The sequence below is a fragment of the Felis catus genome, chromosome B4 (genome assembly GCF_018350175.1).
Source record: "Felis catus isolate Fca126 chromosome B4, F.catus_Fca126_mat1.0, whole genome shotgun sequence".
Lineage (NCBI taxonomy): Eukaryota > Metazoa > Chordata > Mammalia > Carnivora > Felidae > Felis > Felis catus.
This window is the reverse complement of record NC_058374.1, coordinates 130,812,157-130,817,816: the sequence shown is the minus strand read 5'-3', so window position 1 is coordinate 130,817,816 and position 5,660 is coordinate 130,812,157.

Genomic DNA, 5,660 nt, shown 5'->3' with positions numbered 1-5,660 from the left:
CCTCTGGGCTCTCTAGGTCTGGCCTGGGGCCCACACTTCCCCTTCCCCGCCCCATAGCTTCACTGCAATTGGGGAAGTGCCCACCCTTGGATGCTGCGTTCACAGGAATCCACTGACTCTGGGGCTTTGAGAACTTCCTTGATAGGATTTCTTGGTGCCAGGCCTCCATGGGGCACCGGAGCACTTCCTTCCATCAGAGACAGGGTCCCAGCGCTGACTCGACCACCAAGGGGCCTCATGAACTTGGAGAGTGACTTCTCCTCCTCTGGTGCGTCACGCCCAACCCTCTCACCTTCACTGCCAACCCTTTGCCCAAACTATTCCTTAGGCCTGGGATGCTGGCTTCCACCTTGCCTGCCATCCCTCAGGCCCAGGGCAAATGCCACCCCCTCCAGGAAGCCTCCCTGGGTTCCCCCGCAGAGCACACACTCACAGTTACCTGTCCTCTAGAGGGTGAGTGTCAGTTTATGCTTCTGTCCTCTCCCTCCCCGGGGAGCTCTGGGCTATACTTCCCTCATCCCTCGATCCCCAGGCCTGCCACAGCCAGCCAGTCCTTTCTGGATCTGCCAGCCACAGTGAGCTTTATGTTACCTGATCACGTCTTTCCCTGCTTAAACTCTTCAACTCCTTCATCTTGCACTTGAGGAGAAAGTCTGGACTCCTGGCCCTCTCTGCCTCCCAATCTCTGAAGGCCTTGCTGGCTTCCCAGTCCCCGCTCCCTGGCTCTCTCCTTCCCACACCCCCACGCTGGAGCATCTAGAATGCTCCATGGTGGCTGCCCCTCAGGGCCTTCGTGCGTGCTGTTCCCCTCCTGGAATGTTCTTCCCTGCCTCCTTTGGAACTTGCCTTGGAAGCCACCCCTTCAGCGAGCATTTCCTGACTCTTCACCTAAATTAAGCCCCTCGCATCATATTCTTTCCTACACCCCTGTCCTTTTACTTCAGAGCATTTGGGACGATTACGATTTCGTATTCACTTGCGTGTTTATACATTTAACGACCGCATTCCCGGCTAGCACGGCACCAAGCACATGGCAAGCACTCAGCGGATATTCAGGGGGCGAATGGAAAGCTTCCAGTTGGTGATTCTGTGGCTCCTCTAACAGGTGTGGCTACTGGAGTCTGAGGGGAGCTCTCTGGGAACCCCAGCCTGTCCCATACACACATACTCGCATTCACGCCCAACGCTCACTCATGTGCTGCCGACACAAAGCAGGAAGACAGCAGAGAGGGGGTGTAGATGGGAAAGGGGCCGTGCCTGGCCATCCACGGGCATCACAGAATGGGCCCTTCTGACTCCATCTGTCCCAAACCCATGCCACATCAGGGCCCCTAGGACTGCGACAGGGGTCTGTGGGGGCAGAGCCATCTGCGTGGAGCCCAGAGCCAGGATCGTCTACAACAGCCCCTTTGTTACCTCCCAGACAAAGGGACCGGGGACAGGAGCCCTTCTCAGGATCCCAAGTGCTGTCTGGCTGCGGCAAGGGAGGGCAGCTGGCAGCCTCGAGCCTTCCTCTGAACCTTGTCCCTGCCCCACCCAGCCACCCCAAGGGACCTTCTGCCCCAAACAGAGCTCAGGGCGGAGCCAGAGTCCCCAGGAGGGAACATGCCTTGGGCCCAGCTCCACAGCTCTGTCTCAGTGAGAATCTGCCTCCCTTCATCCAGCCAAGAGCTCTTCTGAAACCAAGGTCCCTTATGGACTGCTTGGGAGGCAGGGGCAGTTGGAGGATGACAGAGGAGAGGACAAGAGAGGGGAAAAAATAGAGACGGTCAACAACGATTTAGTGAGCAAGGCATTTGGAATAGAGATAAGGTGGCAGAATGAAACCAAGCTGAAATTTCCCATCCTACTCCAGACATATGAAAAAGGCTGGGGAATATATATATATATATATATTTTTTTAGTATTTTAAACATATGGAGCCCAGCTCAAAAGCAAGAAGGTGTAATGTTCAGGTTCTAAGAGAGGAAGTAGCTACGTCAGAGAGAGGGGCTGGTGCCTCCCACTCCATGGGAAAAGTAAGGGTGGATATGGGTTATCGGGGTGGAGATTTTAATGCCTGATCTGGGATGAGGTCTGGGCTGCATTTCCTGCTGTTACCAAGAAGTCAAATCTGACTAGTGTGAAACCAGGTGTCAGAACTGATTCGGGGAACAGAATTGCTCAGCTCTCGGGGCACCGGGTTAAGCATCGGTTGAGCGTCCGACTTCGGCTCAGGTCATGATCTCATGGTTCGTGAGTTCAAGCCCCACGTCGGGCTCTGTGCTGACGGCTCGGAGCCTGGAGCCGGCTTCGGATTCTGTGTCCCCCTCGCTCTCCGCCCCTCCCCCACTCGCGCTCTGTCTCCTTCTGTCTCTCAACACATAAAATAAAAAACATTCAAAAGAAAAAAAGAATGTCTCCGCTATCAGCCTGGGGTCACCCTAGGAATAGAGATACTCTCCCAGGTCATGGGTCGAACGAGGGATACATACACCAGATCAGAGCCTCAAGCCGGAAACGTGCACCGGCGTGAGGCCCAGAGCCAAACTCCCCACCCAGCGTGGAAATCCCAAGCTGAGGCGTTACATCATAATATCCTGGAGCCCGTGCACCTGTAGGAGCAACAACAAAACTGCCTGTGAGCTCACAGATCAAAAGTACAAATTATGTAAAGAACACCTACACTGCGAAAGACAGCTTGTAGACTCAACACACGGAAGAATTCACACCTGCGGAACTAGAAATAATATAAACAACGACTTCGACCCAGGCACTGATGTCTTAGGGCTCCTGGTCCGCGGCACAAAACAACTAAATGTGACGTGGGACCCGCGACGGGTGTCTGTAAGCACCAAGAGCTGCAAGCATTCAGCCATGGCTGAGGTCAGGAGGAAGCTGGCCAGGAAAGACAGGAAGGGACCATTTTAGCAAGAAAGTGCGACGCGGCACTGGCATGATGACTGTAGGTATCATCACATGTGCGTGATGGGAAACACACAGCGTTGCCTATGAATGTGTATTTAAACGCACCCAACTCCGTGTAGGGAAGTGTGAGTGCGTTTATGTCGTGTCCACACAAAAGCACGCAGTGCTGTGGCGCCTGGGTGGCTCGGTCGGTTAAGCGACGGGCTCTTGATTTCAGTTCAGGTCATGATCTCCCGGTGGGTGTGTGAGTTCGAGCCCCACGTCAGGCTCTGCGCTCACAGCGTGCAGCCTGCTTCGGATCCTCTGTCTCCCTCTCTCTCAGCCTCCCCCACATGCTCTCTCTCTCTCTCTCTCTCTCAAAACTAAATAAATTCAAAAAAAATTTTTTTAAAGCATGCAGTGTAGAACATAGTAGGGAGATTATATGAGAGGCTACATCAAGATGATGGGATCTATGTGTCTATGCTCACATAATGAGCATAGACATGAGTGCATTTGTAACACATGAACTTGGGCAACCAACGTGCCCTTTTGATCTTCTTTACCCATTTGTAAAACAGCCTTACTGAACAGGGTGGCATTAAGTATTAATGAGAAACATGTATAAAAAGTACCTAGACACATGGGAATTTCTTATTCTCGTTCACAGTTTTCAGCGTGTGTGTGTGTGTGTGTGTGTGTGTGTATGTTTGGGTGGGGGGTGTCTTTCGGGAAAGGCAAGCCCCTCAAGTTCACTTTCCCAGGTTTCTCAAGGTCTTGGCTTCCCATGCCCTACTCCCTCCACCCTAAGAAGCCTTCTGTGGTCCTGACTCAGCCACTGGGCAGCAGCCTCTGCAGTGTGTGGGGGGGGGGGTGGCAGGGAGAGGGAGGGCAGTGGAGTGGCGGGGTGGGGGGGGAGATTGTCCAGGGAAGGCCCCGGGGCTGTGGGGGGCCAGCTCTTCCCGTTGGTTCTGCTGAATGTGGGTATTTCTCTGGCTCTTCATACATTAGCTGCTGCTAATTTTATGCCCGAGCTCTGATCCGGTGTAATTTGAGGCCAGACATTCTGTCAGCACTAGGCTACCGTCCTGCTGCAGGGGTGGAGAGCAGAGAACGAGGCAGAGGAGTAGCCAGGAAGAGGGAGCCAAATGCTTCACACATTCCATGAAGCAAGTATTTATGCAGCCTTGCTGGGGAGGTACAAAGAAACGCCTGATGTGACCTCTCCCGTATCTACAACTGACTTCTGATAACCTCCGCTCCCCCCACAGCCCATGCGTAAACAAACCAGAGTCATTGAACCATCCAGATTGGTGGCCTCCCGGCCCCGGGCACCGAAGCTCAGATATTTCATTCCTAGAAGAAAGCAGCCACGGGCCTTCCCTCCCCCAGGTTACTCTGGGAGCAAACCCAAACCTAAACAGCCCCGAGATTCTGATCGGGAAGAAAATCGCTGGGGGCGGTGGGAAGCAAATGACAGTCAGGTGACCGTCTGACAGTGACAAAGAGGACGAAATAAACGCTGGAAGAAAGCAGCTTCAAGAACTCAAAAACAAACGGCCGGGGCCGCTCCAGAAGGGGCGTCGCTGCTTTACGAAAGACGGCCAGGGTTCCCTTCAGATCCACATCTCCAAGGAAGGGTTCGAGACACTCAGGCCACCCCCGAGGGATTCCCAGAGGACTGGATGGGACCCAGGGCTGGCTCTAAAAGTCCCAAAAAGCACAGCACTCCCAACCATGACGGATTCAAGTGCTGGCGTCTACCGGATAAAGCATAGCCCTCGGCTTAGAGACGAGGCACGCCTCCTCTGAGGAGCCGTGGTCAGGCCTGAGAGCTCTGGGCAGTGGGAAATGGGGCACAGTGACAGCCAGGGGCTGGGGAGGAGGCAGGACCAAGAGCTCTTGAGGGGAGTTCGGCAAATGCCCGCTGCCTGAGTCAGCGGCGCTCCCAGGGAGGACAAGGAAAATCCCAGATTAGACTGAGCGAGATTCCTGGGGATCCCTCACGCACTGAATTCCCCACTCTTGACCCACATGTGTCTCTCTTTATAATTTACGAGGGGAGCTTCACTGGCCCTCCTCCCTGAGCCACGAATAGCCACCCCTGGCAGGCCCCGGGGAGAGGTATTTGAAGACAGAGGGTGTGGGTGAAACCAATCAGACAGCAAGCTCCCTGAAGGCAGAGGGTTCTGCCTTCTCTTTGGCGCAAAAGGGCTGGGTCTGGAGCTCAGGTGCCCTGGCTCTGGCCTGTGGCTGACTGGCAGTTCATTTTCCTAAGTGGAGACGACACGGCTTCCTAGGATTGCTCTGTTAATCATTTTTTTTCCGAACGGAGTGAGCCCCTCTTCCGCGCCAGACTCCTAGCGCGTGCCTGGCTCCAGATAAAAGTAATTGTTCTTGTGATACACGCTCTCCGGAGGTGTGTTCCATAAGATCACGAATGCCAAGTGCTTAGTCCAAGGCCGGCACGTAGGAGGTAAATCCGTAAAGTAACGACTGTTAATGTTGTTATTGTTGGTGACAATGTGCTTGGTACGGATTGGACCCCTCTTGGTCTAGCTCTCCGTGCGCACCTTTGCTTCTTTGTGTCTCAAAACTTATCACACTGAATTCTAGTCCCCCCCCTTCCCCCCACGTTCATCTAACCCACACCCTCGCTGCGCTTGACTTTAGGGAAGCGGCTTTGCAAGTTAGTCAAAGTGTTGACGGAAACGGACCACCAGGGGGCGCCGCGACCCAACATCCCGGTTCCCGCTCTGCAGCGCCACCTACAG